At 44.2% G+C, this 14,041-nt stretch overlaps 2 protein-coding genes across 4 annotated transcripts in view; one reads left to right on the forward strand and one right to left on the reverse strand.

Annotated features, from left to right (window-relative positions):
- The window catches only part of GABRB3 (gamma-aminobutyric acid type A receptor subunit beta3), a 290,847-nt gene extending 277,292 nt beyond the window's left edge, over positions 1 to 13,555 (reverse strand). Inside the window, exon 1 of the mRNA XM_074400139.1 lies at positions 13,515 to 13,555. The gene's annotated coding sequence lies outside the window, so the exon portion shown is untranslated. The remainder of the gene's footprint in view (positions 1 to 13,514) is intronic.
- The window catches only part of GABRA5 (gamma-aminobutyric acid type A receptor subunit alpha5), a 66,202-nt gene continuing 64,606 nt past the window's right edge, over positions 12,446 to 14,041 (forward strand). The window contains exons 1-2 of one of the 3 annotated variants that reach the window (XM_074400140.1): positions 12,446 to 12,587; positions 13,883 to 13,942. The gene's annotated coding sequence lies outside the window, so the exon portion shown is untranslated. Of the gene's footprint in view, positions 12,588 to 12,644; positions 12,733 to 13,043; positions 13,102 to 13,882; positions 13,943 to 14,041 lie in introns of those variants that run through there. The other 2 variants (XM_039480096.2, XM_074400141.1) reach the window with 2 other exon arrangements.

The raw sequence follows: 14,041 nt of genomic DNA on the forward strand, positions 1-14,041 counted from the left end.
GTGAACAATTTAACAAAAATGGAAGTTCAGTGTGAGACTGAATTTCCCTGGTGCTCGCCACCTCTGTTGCATCACATTCTGAATTCAGATCAGTGTAATGCGGTCTATTTTTACCACCCCAGCTCAACATACTGTTGGTTCTGTACAAATATGTATCGGGTGTTCCATCGATCAATGAAATAGTTTTCTTGTTCTTAAAAATCTATGACAAATTGGTCTGAGGTATTATTCAGCATTTTGTGTCAATGAAGAACAACTTCTGTATCTTATTTGTCAGCTTTCCTTCTCAAAAAATAGATACCATTCTGAATCTTCCAGGTTTTTTTTTTTTTTTTTTTTTTTGGAGACAGAGTCCCACTCTGCTGCCCTGGCTCGAGAGCCATGGTGTGATCTCCACTCACTCCAACCTCCACCTCCCAGGTTCAAGTGATTCTCCTGCCTCAGCCTCCAAGTTAACTGGGATTACAGGCGCCTGCCACCACGCTCGTCTAATTTTCTTTTTTTTTAAATTTCTAGTTGAGATGGGGTTTCACCATGTTAGCCAGGCTGGTGTTGAACTCCTGACCTCAAGTGATCCAGCCGCCTTGGCCTCCCAAAGTGCTGGGATTACAGGCATTGAGCCACCATACCTGGACGCTTCTTTTAATTTTTTTAACCTGTCATGCCTTGCTGAATCAACGTAGCTGAACCTGATCCAAGTTCTAAGCCATTTCACTTAGGAATTAGCTTGTTCTCCTGGGCTTAAAATATCAAGCAAGCAACAGCCGACCTTATCCAAACTCTGCAGATATATTTTTTATCCAAAGAGTTGTGAATGTCAGCAAGATACCTGGTCTCCTGAATGATAACTTTGTTGGGAAGGTGAGGGCAGGCAACCTCACTTTGGAGATTCTTGATCATGTTTGGTATGTGACAATATAGAGCGTAAAAAGGAGCTGATTTCTTTCTTTCTCCCTACCATCCATCAACCCAGAGCTATTTGTTTTCCTTTCCAAAACAGTTGAGTTTCACCCTCATGTGATTGAGGTTCCTCAGCAGGACTCTTCTAGGGTCCTTTATAAAATGCGGATGTCTCTTCTAAGTGATGCTGACATTTTCTAAGAGGCCAACGGTCTGATTGTTAAGAATAAGGATCATTCTCACCATAGATGCTGCCAGAATGGATCACATGCTGTTACTCCCACACTCTTCTCTGTTACTTGTTCAGAGCCTTACCGAAGGTGTGTGGTCAAGGCATGTTAAACCTTTACATCAGACCTGTTGTCTCTGCCCTTCCCAGCACTTTACCTGCTTATCTATTTTATTTATCTACAATAAACTCTTTCTGGCGTGTGTGTGTGTGTGTGTGTGTGTGTGTGTGTGTGTGTGTGTGTGTAAGCTACCACACATGGATATCTCCTCTCCTTCCTGGCAAAGATGTGGTCAACTCTGGATATATTTGAAGTCCTACTTTAAAATATAGGCTGAAATGGGTATCATGGGCGCAATAAGTATGTCCGAAGGAAGCAAACAGGGCGTGAAGCACTATGTCCTGAAAGAAAATCATCTTATAATTCTTTTTAGAGAAGCAGACATATTTATATCCTGACTTGATGCATACGTTTCCAAGGCTTTCTATATGTGCACCCAAATTAGGCAATAAACACCTAAACCCTTAAAAATAGCATCATAGTATCAGCACGGTTGTACAATTTGCTTTTTTTTTTTTTTAAGAATATGTCTATCAAAAACAAAATGAATTATTTATGGATAAAATGACATGACATCTTAGGTTTACTTAAAAGCAATTCTGAGGGGATGAGTGGGTGAGGGCAGGGATGTCACAGGACTGGCCACGAGCAGACAGTGCTTGTGGCTGGGCTGTGTGTGCAAGACAGCACATGTCTGACACTAGTACCAAATCACCATGGTTATCCTCACAGAAACAGCAGTATGCATATGCATCATTATTTTTTTAGTTTTAGAAAATATTTGTTTTGTAAATATCACATACAAAATGCACACAACAAAATATTTAGGACAACAATTTATCATAAAGTGAACATCTGTCGGGAAACGGTGGCAATTTGTGCCCTCTCTCTCCTGCTTCTCTGTGGGCTTAGTGATTTACACGCACCACTAAGTTGGTAAGTTATAAGGTTTTCCCTAAGCTTTGCTTTAACTTCACCACACAAATTTTCATACATTGTATTTCATTATGACATTTAAAATATTTTCTAATTTTCCCTGTGATTTTGTGTGTGTGTGTGATCTATAGGTTATACAGATGTGTTACTAATCTCCAAATACTTCGGGGAAATTTTCAGAAAGCATGTCAATTTTGGCTTTTAGAGAACCTGCCAAGATTTTCATGGATACTGCTAAGATTTTATTGATCATCGTGACAGAGAATTAATATTGTGAGTTATTCAATCAATGAATACAATAGAGGTATTTATTCATCTAGGACTTAATTTCACTTAATAACGTTTCATGGTTTTCTGTAAGGAGATTCTGAATATTTGTTGGATTTATTCTGTTTATTTAATGAATTTAAGTGCTAATATAAGTGGTATCATTTTTAGAATTTTATTTTTATATTGGCATTGTATCTGATGTTCATTTCTTAAAAAAAAAAAAAAAAAAAAAAAATTTGAGTCGTATTCCCACTCTGTTACCCAGGCTGGAGGGCAGTGGCATGATCTCTGCTCACTGCAACCTCCACCTCCTGGGTTCAGGTGATTCTCCCAGCCTCCCAAGTAGCTGGGATTATAGGTGCCCGCCACCACGCCTCGTTAATTTTTGTATTTTTAGTAGAAATGGGGCTTCACCATGTTGGCCAAGCTGGTCTTGAACTCCTGACCTCAGGTGATCCACCTGCCTTGGCCTCCCAAAGTGCTGGAATTACAGGTGTGAGCCACCACGCCTGGCCTTGTGATGCTCTTTCTAAGTTTCTGTGTCTTTTAACTGATGTGTTCATAATAGATCTTTTATCAGATTAAATATGTGACTTTAGATACTTCATGTTGTATTTTAATTATGAAAGATTATTTTTTTCTATATTTACAAAATGAGAATAAGATTTTTTTGCTGTTACTGGTGAGCTGTAAGAATTGTGCAAATGTTACACTAACTTTACATTCCAGAAATGAGCCCAAGTTGGTCATGATATTTAGCATTCCTATAAATTGCTGGATGTTATCTGATATTTATGTATTTGTACCTCTTTTTATGAGAGAGATTGTCCACAACATTTTCTTTCTTGTAATTTCTATTTAGATTTTGGTATCACAGTTTGACTTTAGAGAAACATTGGAACATATTTTTTTATTCTTTGAAGAATAGGTGAAATACTTCTGTAAGTCTTCTGTATAGAAAGACATTTTATGTCTTTCTAAAACGTTTTACAGAGTTAGGCCTAGAGTTTTCTCCATTAATTTTAATAATGGATTCAATTTTGTTATTAGTAATGGTATTCTACTTGTATTTTTCATATCTCAGTTGTGAGAAGTGTGTTTTTCCAGGAACTTGTTCATCTCACTTAAGCTGTCAATTTTCATCATAAATTTTAAAATAATTTTTAAAATCGTATTTTAGTATTTTAGGATATGTAGTGATTGCCCCGTTTAAATTCATAACAGCAATTATTTGTACCTCGCCCACCTTCCCTCCTTTGTTCCTGATCAGTCTGGTCAGGAGTATATCATTTTTATTTATCTTTTCATACCAACTTTTGGCCTTTTTACTGGATGTTGCTATTGTTTGAATATTTGACCCTCCAAAGCTCTGTTGACATGTGATCCTCAGATTTGAAGGTGGGCACTGTTTGGGTTATCGGGGTGGATTTCTTGTGAAAAGATTAATGCCCATCCCAGGAGGGAGGGAGAGAAGCACTTGTTGCTCTGTTTGTTCCCAGGACAGTTTGTTGTAAAGACCCTGGCACCTCCCTCTTCCTCTCTTGCTTCCTTTCTCACTATGTGATCTCATCACACACAGGCTCCCCTTTCCCTCCCACCTTGAGTGGAAGCAGCCTGAGGGCTCCCTAAATGCAGCACCCTGCTTCCTGTACAGCCTGCAGAACCATAAGCTCAATAAACCTCTTTTCTTTATAAATTACCCAACCTCAAGTATTCCTTTACAGCAACACAAAGACAGATGCTGTTTTTAAATTATTTCTGCTCTTATTTTTATTTTTAAGAGCCAAGTTCTCACTTGTCTCCCAGGCTGGAGATTGCAGTGATGCAATCATAGCTCAATACAACCTTGAACCACTGGGCTCAAGAAATCCTTCTGCTGAGTAGCAGGGACTACAGGTGCATAATATTGTGCCCAGCCAATTTTTCTATTTTTTTGTATTAACAGGGTCTCACTATGCTGCCCATGCTGGTCTCAAACTCCTGGCTTCAAGTGATTCTCCTGCCTCAGTCTCGCAAAGTGCCAAGATTACAGGTGTGAGCCACTGTGCCTGGCCTCTTATTTCTATACATATTTATTTTTACTTTCTTTGTATCTAACAAGTTTTCATTTTTGTAAATTTTTTTATTGTTTGACTGTTTTCTGTATATATGTAATTTTCAATTCTCATCAGATCATAACTTTGGCTGTCTCTGGAAGTAGTGATGTGGCATATTTTTTATCACTCAGTTTAAAATATTTTGAATTTTCGTGAGTTCTTTGAAGAGTTATTTAAAAGTATGCTTTCTAACTTACAAATATTTTGATATTCTACAGATTTCTTTATTCATATTCTCTGAGGGTTTTGCTTATATGTTTTTGTTTTTGACTTTCAGCTTAATTCACCATACTCTGAGATCATACTTTTATTGCTTTCTTACCCAATCAACATGCATTCTACCTTGTAGGGTACAGTGTTTTCAGCGTGTGGCCATGTAACTTTAATCAGTGTTAAAAACGGGGAATTCTTTATGTTTTCTGTGTATGTACCTATTCTCTTCAGTTGCCTTTTAAAAATCACTTGCTGAGAGAAGTGAGTAAAACCCTTCCATGTTGATTGCAGCTTTTTCTTTCTACCTTAAGTTCTAATAATTCTGACAATCTATATACATTTGAGTCTAATTTTTTTAAAGACACTACAACTTTGGAATTATTTGAAAATTTGGAATTATTTGAAATCTGAAATTACTGTATCTTCCTAGTAAATGATGATATACCTCTCTTTTTCTCTAACAAATCTTTTTGCTTTAAAGTCTACTTTATCTGATATTAATATGACTATACTGGCTTTCTTTTGGTTAGTAGCTAAATGGTCTGCTTTTTCTCATCCTCCACTTTCAAACTTTCTAGATTCTTGTTTTTAATGGGTGTTTCCATCAACAGCACATATGGAAGTTATCTTCAACACTTTTGCATGGTTACTTTAGAATTTCATGTATCCTGAGATATCAAAGTCTAAGATAAATAATTACTTTTACAAATTTCCAGACAAATGTTGATTAACTTGTGACTTAAGTCTCACACGTGTCTCACTTTTCCTAAAACAATTAGTCGCAACCTGAGAGGTAACCCTAGTTCACAATTCTTATGATTTGTTGGAATTACCTGTTGATAGAATGGGCCCTAAGACTTGCTCTTGGAGGGTTATCATGATTCTGCTTCTACTGAGCTTTTTATGGAGCTGGATACGCTCCCCGTGTGTTAATTCATAGCTAAATCATAAATGCTCACCAGCTTTATACAGAATTGGCCAGCTGGAGTTCCTAAAACAGATGACGCAGTGCACACTCCTCATTTATCATCAGAATATGGATGCCCTTATTAAGGGTCAATTCTGCCTTTCTTGATCTCACAACCACAGAAAGAAAAAACGGAAACATTTCTAAACGTAAGCCACATGAGAATAGGTATAAAACTAGAATAGAAACATCTATTTCTGGAAATATAATGGGATTCTCTAAATGGCTACCTACACAATGAAAGTAAAGCAAGGATAAATGATGACAGACCTATTCCATGTCGTGATGTGCCTCTCAGAAAGTAAGTGAAATTCCCAAGGGTAAATGCTGAAGGACATGAGCTGGTCTGCCAAGCAGTTACCTTGGAGAAACGGAAGACTATGCAACAGAGCCAAGGAAAGTGGGGGCCCAACTGGGTATTTCTACATTCACTCAGGACCTGTAAACTCCTGCAGTCTCAGGGAAGGGGAGGGCCGGCTGAAACGCTGCTTTCCAGGAAAGGGAAGGTTTCAGGGAACTTGTTTCTGCTTCAGCTTCTGAAGAAAAGAAGAAAAAGGAGGAAAAAAAGAGAAGAGGAGGAGGAGGAGAGTCTCTTATGAACACGTGACGCTGCAGAACTGTCTTGAAGTTCGGAAATCAACTTTACACCGACCTATTCATCAGAAAAAAAATCCAAAACAACAACAAATTACATTAAAGTAAATCCAGGTTGGTAAATCCAACACAAGTAGAAAAAAAGTGGAAATCCTCATGGAACAGAAGTATTCCTAATTACAGCCTGTAGAATTTACACACATAAATTGCCCAACACCAAGTAAATGAAACATCATCACAGGACAGACAATGGGAGAAACAAATCAGACCCACAAAGACTTCAGGTCCTGGAATATTCAGACATCTACATAAAATGGCAATGCTGGCATTACTATATATTTTAAATACTATTACCATATATATATACACATATATATGTATATGTGTATATATACGTATATATGTATACACACACATATATGTATATATAGATATAATATATACATATAATTCTTGTATTTAAAATATATATAAATGTTAGAGGCTGGGTGTGATGGCTCATGTCTGTAATTCCAGCATTTTGGGAGACTGGGGTGGGCAGATCACTTAAGGTCAGGAGTTTGAGACCAGCCCAGGCAAAATGGTGAAACCCTGTCTCTACTAAAAATACAAAAAAAAAAAAAAAAAACAAAAAACTAGCAGGGCGTTGTGGTGCATGCATGTAATCCCAGCTACTTGGGAGGCTGAGGCATGAGAATCCCCAAAAACTGGGAGGCAGAGGTTGCAGTGAGCTGAGATCACACCACTGCACTCCAGCCTTGGCGACAGGGAGACTCCGTCTCAAAATAAATAAATAAATAAATAAATAAATAAATAAATAAATAAATGAAAATAAAATGAAAAGTCAGCAAGGAACAGAAAACTGTCAAAATGACAAGGCATGTTTGACAAATAAACCAAATTCAACTTTTAGAAAATAAACGCTTTCATTAAGACTAGATTCTTATCCGTAGCTTTAATAAATGAGACAGCATGAAGGAAAATTCACAAACTGGCAAATGAAAATAAACGTAGCACGGAAAAGCAAGTTGAAAATATGTGAAGTTAAGAAATATGGATGACAGAGCAAGAAGTCCTAATGATAGCTCATTAATATGCAGGGATGAGAAAATAATTAGAACAAGGAAGCAGTACCGATTTCTAAAATCATATTAAAACCACAAAGTTATACAATAGAAAAACATACAACACATTCCACAGAGAAAAGCATCTAAAAATGTACACTTAGACACACTGAGTATACTCAAACAACAAACAACACTCAAAGAGAGTAAGAAGGAGAGAAGTGGAGGGCCTTATCAAGGCATTTTTCAGATTGAAAAAAATCCCAAACACACACACACTCTGAAGGCATGTAATCCAGTGGACATATACTAAGGAAATCTAGGTAGCGAACTTCACCAGAGAAGAGGAAGAAAAAAGACTCCAGGAAAAAAATTTTTGACAGTAAAAATAGTGAGAAAAAAGGTAAACTAAAAAAAAACTGTGTAAAAATTACAGTAATAATAATAGTGTCTAATCCATGGTGTTATTTAAAAAAAGAGATTTCAAATAGGGACTGTAAATGACATGCGTGCCCAATCAGGGATAATAGGGGCTCGGATTTTAAAAGCACTTATGTTAATAGACAGGTGGACTCTTGATGAATTTCAGACTCTTAAAATTTATTTTTTTATTTTTATTTTTTGAGATGGAGTCTTGCTTTGTTGCCCAGGTTGCAGTACAGTGGCATGATCTCGGCTCGCTGCAACCTCCGCCTCCTGGGTTCAAGGGATTCTCACGCCACAGCCAGCTACTCGGGAGGCTGAGGCAGAACTGCATGAACCCAGGAGGCGGAGGTTGCAGTGAGCTGAGATCACGCCACTGTACTCCCAGCCTGTCTCCTGGAGACTGAGCAGCACTGCCTCCAAAAAAAAAAAAAAGATACCACTTTACTCCTGCAAGAATAGCCATTATTAAAAAGAAAACAACAGATGTTGGCATGAATGTGATGAAAAGGGAATGCTTATACATTGTTGGTGGGAATGTGAATTAGTACAACCTCTATGGGAAAAAGTACAGAGGTTTCTCCAAGAACCAAAAGCAGATCTACTACTCAACCGAGCAATCTCACACTGTGTATCTGCCCAAAGGAAAAGAACTCACCAAATCAAAAAGACCTATACGTGTACGTTTATCACAGCACAATTCATAATTGCAAACATGTGGAATCAACCTCAGTGCCCATCAACTCATGTGGTTAAGAAAATCTGGTGCATATATACACCGTGGAATACCTGCTTATCCATAAAAAAGGATAAGGTAACATCGTTTGCAGCAGCTTGGATGGAACTGGGGAGCCATTATGCTAAGTAAGTAACTCAGGAACTAATAACCAAATACTGCCTGTTCTCACTGAGAAGTGGGAACTGAGCTGTGGGTATGCAGGGACATGCAGAGTAATGGACACTGGAGACTCAAAAGGGAGAAGGATGGGAGGGAGGTGAAAAATTACCTTTGTGCACAATGTACACCATTTGCATGACAGATGCACTAGAAGCCACGACTTCACAACTATACAATTCATCCATGTAACCAAAAACCATTTGTGTCCTTAAATCTATCGAAATGTTTCTAAAAGAAAGGACAGGTCAACAAGAGTTGGCATCTTGATAGACGACCTTCACAAACTACAAAAAAAAAAATTGATTATTAAAGTAAAAGATAAGTCACTGAATGCAGAAGTCATATGTGTGACAACAAGAGTGAATAGGACAGGAAGAAAATAGAAGCATATTATTGCAAGTTTCGTATAGTATACTGTACATGAAATGGAATTATGTCAATTAAAGGTAGACTGTAGGCCGGGTGCGGTGACTCATACCTGTAATCCCAGCACTTTGGGAGGCTGAGCGGGGAGTACTCCTTGAACCCAGGAGTTCAGGACCAGCCTGGGCAACCTAGTGAGACCTGGTCTCTACTAAAAATTAAAAAATTAGCTGAGTGTGGTGCTGCATGCCCATAGTTCCAACTAGTTGAGAGGTTAAGGTGAGAGAATCACTTGAGCACATGTGTTTGAGGTTGCAGGGAGCTGAGATTGCACCACTGCATTCCAACCTGGGCAAGAGATCAAGACCCTGTATCAAAAAAAGAAAGTAGGCTATGATAAGTTAAAGATGCCTGCTGTAAACCCTAGAGCCATCACAAAATAAAATGAAATGTGGTAAAATAGAAATATGATAAATAAAACACCAGTGAAGATAAAATAGATACAATGAAATTAGGAAAAATTTAACACAATTTTTAAAGCCCCATTCGCCTCTATTTCCCTGGTTACAGAAAGGAGACAAAGTGTGAAAAAGAATAGACCATGTTCCTTTAAGAACCCTGTCAAGTGTCAGTGGAATGCAGGTACGCAGGAGGGTGGGAATGGGTGCCCAGTGTTGGTAAAGCTGTGGGGGTATCTTATCTTTTTTTTAATGCAGAAATGTAGATCTGTTCATTCATCTAGTCATTGATGTACCATCTGGTTTCTAAGGTGTTCAGCTTGCTGGCTGCTATGTGTGTACCTCACCACCACACTCACTCACACTCCCATCACCTCACAGAGCTGCCCTCTTGTGCGTGTGAGATGAGAACATGTAAGATCTACCCTCTCAGCGAGTGCCAAGTACACATCGCAGTGTCAGCAACAGTCACGGTGCCGTGCAGTGGATCTCCAGAATCTATTCATCTTGCGTGACTGAAATTTGGTACCCTTTGACCAACATCTCCCCATCTCTCTTTCCCCCAGGCCTTGGCAACCACTGTGCCCACTAATCCCCTCTCTGTGGATATAGCCAAGGGAATAAAATCAGTATCTGGAAGAGGTATCTGAGCTGTCAGGTTCATTTTGCCATTTTTTACAATAGCCAAATAACGGAAACAAGCTAAACGTCTGCCAAAGGATAAATGAATAAATAAACTGTGAGACAGACAGACAGACAGACACACACACACACACACACGCACACATATGCATATATGCACATACATACACACACAGCAGAATATTATTTAGTCCTAACAAAGAAGGAAATCCTGCCATTCTTGATCACATGGATGAACCTAGAGCGCATGCTTGGTGAGTGAAATAAGCCAAGCACAGAAAGATAAATAAAACATGCTTTCACTTCTACGACAGCATTGTGTTCAGGTCTCGGCCACATCTACCACACCCACCCACGCAAACGCAGCCACTGTCTCAGTCCCTGGCCCTGACTGCGGTCCAGGGTGGGTTCTCTTTCGGCACGTGTTCTACTCATGGCCCAGCTTCCCCACCTTCAGCTATTTTAGGCTCTCACGCTGGAAATGAAATTCTTATCAAGACTGGTCCAGGGCCGAGGTTGTGTGGAACTAGGGTGCCCTCTACTGTCTTTCACAAAGATCGCGACTTTCCTCTATTACAGTCAAAAAAGAGAAAATGCTCATGGCACAAACGGGAATTCAAGGGATAGCCTAGTATTTCTCAGCACAAATACAGAATTCCACAGCAAAACAAAAATCGTTGAAATGGTAGTAAGTACTCTCCTCGCAATGTGAGTTTCTGTAAGATCCTGATAGGTCTTATGATGTCACTGTCCCCTCAGGGCAGTGAGGCTTTGTTACATAAACACTAGGAGGAGAGAGTGGCATACCATTTCGTCACAGGGAGGAGAAAAGAATTTAAGCAACATGCTTAAATACAATGTTAAAGAATGACTCTAGCGTAAGATCATTTGTATATTTTCAGTAATATGTGTTATGTGGACATAAAACTGATAGCAAGTGGACCAAAAAAAATGGAAGTTTTAAACATAATCCATCACAAGAACATGTTCACTTACAGCTGACGTATTTCATTATTAAGAATGAATGTTTATAATCCTCACTAACACAGAAGTCATCCCTTGTTTACATGCATTTTCTTTTCTTGCAGACATACACTGAATGACTTCGTGTGACAAGCTGTGAAGCTTTAAATTCCCCAATTCTTCCAACTCTCTGATCTGCCTTAGGCTGTTTAATCCCGAGAGAAGAGCAGCTGTCACTGGTATTTTTCTAAGTCTAGAACTCCAACACCTAATAGCTGAAAATTATATTAAACAGAGCATGAAAGCATGTTGCTAACTTTTAAAAAGTTAATGACTGCCAAGGAATTTCACCTTAGTGGTACATCTTTTGAGAAATCAGAAAACGAAGAAATACATGTGTCCCATGTCTATTTTGGAATTGGAAAATTCTTTCAAATGAGCGTCTCGTTTCATTCACATTTTGTGAAGAAACCACTGGAAACAGTGACTTAATAGTGTGGCTCAAAGCACACTCAGAGTAACACTTCCTGTCTATCTGCACATTCATGTATATTTGTGTCCTGTTCCTGGAACAGATTTACCGTTTTTCCTCTGCAGGGACGTTCAGCATTTCGGGAATGTGCAGAAGCACTAGCAGGGAACTTGGATTTGGAACTCAGTGTATCAGACCCAAGTGGAAAGGAGGTCAGGAATCTGCCTTCTTTCCACAACCATCCTGTGAAGAGAGACCGGGCACGGGACAGCGGCGGAGAGAACGCTCCCGCCGCGCGCCGGGGGCCTTCCCCGAAGTGTGGCCCGTGTTCCACCGGGCGTGACAGCGAGCGCCCCCCCGCTCCGGAGGAAACCAGGCCCTGCCGCCCGAGACCACGGGCCGCGGCGCTCCGGCCTCACCTTGCTCGCGTCGTCCGCAGGGACCCCGGTGCCGCGCGGCCGTCCTGAACGCCGCGCTCCGCTCCCAGAACCGCCGCGCCGGGACGCACGGGCCGCCGGCCTCGGGACCTCGGCGAGACCCCGCGCGCGCGCGCGGCTGCGGAGGCCGGCGGCCCCGCTGGGGGTCCCGGTGGCCCCGGGTCGTCTCCGCCGGCAGCGCCAGGCCTCCCGGCCGTGCCTCCCCCGCGGCCCGGGGTCAGGAAATGGAGCTTGAGGGGAGCCCCCGGCGGGCCGCGCTCCGGGCGAGCCCACGGTGACCCCGGCGCCTGCGCTCCCGTCCGGGCGGGACGACACTTTCCCTCAGACGCGCCGGGAACACGCGCGCGCGGGGCTCGGGGAGGACCCGGGCCGGGCCGGGGAGCGGCGCTCGGCGGGCGCCACGCGGGGCTGACGCGCCTCCCACCCGGGCCCACGCGGGGCGGCGGCGCCCCAAGAAACTTCTCCCGCGCAGGCCGCGCCGCGCGCCCTCCCCGCCCCCTCCGCCGAGCCGGGACTCGTTCGCCGAGCGTCTGGCGGCCTCTACCGGAGCGTCCGCGGAGGGCCGCGCTGCAGCCGGAGACGACATGTGGCGCTCGGCGAGGTGAGCGCGGGCGCGGGCGCGGCGGGCGCGGAGCTGCGGGGCGGCGGCGGCGGCGGGAGCGCGGGGCGCCGGGGAGGTCGGCGCGGGCGGCACGGGGCGGAGGATGCGCCCTCACCGACGGCTCCTCCCGGGCCGGGGCCGCGGGGTAGGAGGACGCGGCGGGCCGCGGGGCCGGGCCGGGGCGCAAACTTTCCCCCGGCGACTGCGGGAGGCTCAGCCCTGCGGGACGGGGCGCCGGGGCGCGGCGCGGGTTGGGGGGCGGGGGACACCCGCGGCCGCCTTCTCGGGAGCCGGAGGGGCGAGGTCGCCCCCTGCACGGCCGGCGTCAGCCCGGGCTCCCAGGCGCGCGGCGTCTCGGGTGGGCTCGGACCCCGCGGGGGTGGCGCGCGCGTGGCGCGCGGGCTGCTCGAGGCCAGGGGACTCGGAGCCGCCGCTGCACCGCGCGCTGCCAGCCCGGGAGGAAGGCGCTGCCCAGAGGAGCGCTCGGCGGGGACCCGGGGCGGGAACCGGGAAGGTCTGAGAGCCGGCAGCCCGCTGGGAGGGCCGGGAGCGGGAGACCCTCTGCGCGCCGCAGCGGACCGGGCGGGTGGAGACCGCGGCTGCCGGGGCGGCCCAGGCTGCGGCTCCGCAGTGCAGCCCCCGCGCCCACCTGCCCTGGCGCACCTGCCCTGGCGCGCCGGCCCTGGCGAGCCTCGGTGGGAGTCGGGGGGTCGCGGGAGCGCAGCCCCTCCTGGGGGGCCCTGGCTCGGGGCTGAGGGGCGAGGGGAGGCGCCGCCCGGGTTTCCCGCATGCAGCGCCGCGTGCTCGCCGCCTGGCTCTGGCCCGGGTCCCGCGACGAGCCCCAGGACGTGGCCAGGCGACCACCGCATGGACCCTGCCCTTCTTGGCAGGAGTCGCCGAGGGCGTTCGCTTCCGAGGTGGAAGTACCTGTTGTGTCTCCGGATTCCAGAGTTTGCGGGGCATGGGGTGGGGGGCTTCCTGGGAAAAGGCTTCTTTCGGAAGCGTTCTGTTCGGATGCTGAGAGCACCTACTTGCGTTATGCGCATATTGCGAAATGTCTGTTTTCACTAAGGTTGGTCGCTGAGCCCAGGGACGATGTCCGCCTGGATCTCAGATGCATTGATGAGGGGAGATTCGCACAGAGGCAGTGGTTAAGTTGTGCAGTCGCGGGGACCCAATGCCGGCGAAGTAGCCACACTCTGTTGTCATAGGCGGTCGTTATGGTATCGTGATCCTGCAGAAAACCTGTTTCTTAAATGTGCTTTTTTCCTTCTTCTTTCCTCATACTTTCTCAGTGCCTTGCAGAGCGAGGAGTAGCTTGCTGGCTTTGAACGCGTGGCAGATATTTCAGAAAGGTAAAATCATTACACTTGTGGATTTGACAGATATAAAATACGGCTGTTCAGATAAGTAATACGTTAATTTTAAAAATTGGACTGATCGTTTATTTGGTA

The sequence above is a fragment of the Saimiri boliviensis genome, chromosome 5, assembly GCF_048565385.1.
Source record: "Saimiri boliviensis isolate mSaiBol1 chromosome 5, mSaiBol1.pri, whole genome shotgun sequence".
Lineage (NCBI taxonomy): Eukaryota > Metazoa > Chordata > Mammalia > Primates > Cebidae > Saimiri > Saimiri boliviensis.